This window comes from Cyprinodon variegatus, unplaced genomic scaffold (assembly GCF_000732505.1).
Source record: "Cyprinodon variegatus isolate N-32 unplaced genomic scaffold, C_variegatus-1.0 Scaffold34, whole genome shotgun sequence".
NCBI classification, from domain to species: Eukaryota; Metazoa; Chordata; class Actinopteri; order Cyprinodontiformes; family Cyprinodontidae; genus Cyprinodon; species Cyprinodon variegatus.
Genome location: NW_015150487.1, coordinates 721,244 through 723,449, shown reverse-complemented (window position 1 = coordinate 723,449; position 2,206 = coordinate 721,244). Strand labels below are relative to the sequence as shown.

The 2,206-nt window shown below is 34.8% G+C and overlaps 1 protein-coding gene across 1 annotated transcript in view; it reads left to right on the top strand.

The window, feature by feature from the left end:
• LOC107103069 overlaps positions 1-1,816 on the top strand; it is a 110,088-nt gene extending 108,272 nt beyond the window's left edge. Inside the window, exon 29 of the mRNA XM_015402592.1 lies at positions 261-1,816. The gene's annotated coding sequence lies outside the window, so the exon portion shown is untranslated. The remainder of the gene's footprint in view (positions 1-260) is intronic.
• Positions 1,817-2,206: the final 390 nt, after the last annotated feature.

Below are 2,206 nucleotides of genomic sequence, written 5' to 3'. Positions count from 1 at the left end.
TATATATATATATATATATATATATATATATATGCAGAGTTTTGCAGAAAAGGCTAAATTTGTCCACACACTTAAGCTTTTTCAGTTTCCAAGCATCGCCTCCCAGAGAGGATATCAGATATAAACTGACACTCTCCTTCTGGTGATGTTGGCATGACTCACAGCCAACTGTCTCTTCTTTTCCACAATGTTTATATCTTGGTATGATATATGTGTAAAGTATTTGACTTTCACTCTTACATTTGGTTGTCTTTCTGCAGGCAGGCAAATGTTTCTGAGGCCTCCATTGTAAATCTGCATGGAGATGATCACCTTTGTCCCAGACTCCTCTTCAGGCCCTTTTCCCACCTGCTGTAAACAGTCCTCTTTGTGTCCGTTTCCAAGCCTCAGTCTATTTTTTTCTGGCTCCTTCATCTTTCTGTGTCTGGGTAGCTGTACAGCCAGCACCGCATCTCAGAAACCTGCCAGCCTACACCTGCAGCTGCACCCGGTCCCCATAACTTGAAATAGAATGGGACAAAAATAGAGGAGGGGAGTGAGAGGCTGCAGTGCAACGTCTTACCACCAGAGTGTGATCATTAGAAGTAGGGGCAAATCAGAAGAAAAAATAAATACATTTTAAACCCCCGTTATTATTATCATCTATAGTAGGCTTATGGACACATAAAAACTCAACTCTTGAGGATATGAAATGTAAAATGTGATGTGAAAACAGTCCTAACCCTGTGCTCACTTTGTTAGTATTTATTCTTTTTTCTGCATGTTTATTTTGGGATGAAAAAGATCTTGCTTGGCAGTATTATGTTGAAATATTAGTTTCATAAGAGCGCAGGGACTTTGTGATGAAATCTATAAATGGTTAACAGAAAAAACCCTGAAGCTAAAAGTATTCTACAATGTTTTATAGTGGAATGACCAGCTCTGTATTTGTCAATTAGAAGCGATTAATTTTCTTTCTTTGAATTAGTGGGATAATTCATTTATTAAGAATGAGGAACATTGGTGCTCCCATTCTTTCATAGTTGAATTTTTGAAGACAAGAAAACATGTGACAATGACATATTTCTATTTTTACTTTAAACAGATCTCTTATTTTATTCCACATTTCAAGTAGAGTTTAGCTTATCTTTTATTTAAAGCCTCCTGGCAGCTGATGTTTGACTATCCTCAGTGTCACCAACTGATTTAATATAAAAAGCTATCAGGGTAAAGAGTTGCATTCTGATTTATTCTATTGTTCATAACATTTGGAATTTTTAAAACCTGATAAAGAGAGAAAGAAGAAATAAAAAAGCTTTTGGTTGTCTAAATCCTGCTGACTTCTGGAAGGTTAGATATTGTATTCTCTCTTATTCTTTAAGATGCAAAATATGCATCTTTAAAAATGAATAATGTGGACCTGCAACAAAAAGAGAAAAGAAAATTAAAGGCAAAAAATATTTAGACCTCATTTTTAGAGCTTAAGGGAAGTTTGAACTATTAACTTATTGCATTCATACATGTTTACCTCATTTTTAGAAAGAATGCTGTGACAAAGAAAACATCTTGTTACAAGAACACAAATCCCTTTTAACATACGGTAGATCCTAACACCCTATTTCTGGGTGTTTTGATTCCATCCACAAAGTCTCAGTTTAGTTTCAGTATGCTACAGATTTATGCAACTATTGCAGTTTGGATTACATCAAGGTTGATAAAACAAAACTAAACTGGCAAAGCTCAGTAGTGTTTGACTAAGATTCTTCGTATCCTATCTTTTTACAGAAAAAATGTATTTTTACATCAGTATAAGTAACACCACAGTACAGTAGCTTGCGAAAATATTTGCAACCTTAGAAACTGTTCACATTTTTTTCATGGTACAACCACAAACTTTAATGTATTTCACTTGGATATTCTGATAGAGCAACACCAATAGGTTTGTATCTGGAATGAAAGGAAAATTTTACATGAGTTTCAAAAATTTAGCTAAAGAAAAACAGGGCTAAGATCTGAAAAGTGTGGGACGTATATTTTGTATAACCCCATTTACTCTGATAACCAAACATACCGCCTAGTGCAGCCAGTTGCATTTAAAACTAGTCAATTGACCACCTCTGTGTAATTTAATATGAGAACACTTGCTATAAATAATGGATCTAAACCTCAGTGAAAAAACAAAACATTATCATGGAAACCAACCAAGAGGCCAACCATGGATACAGTT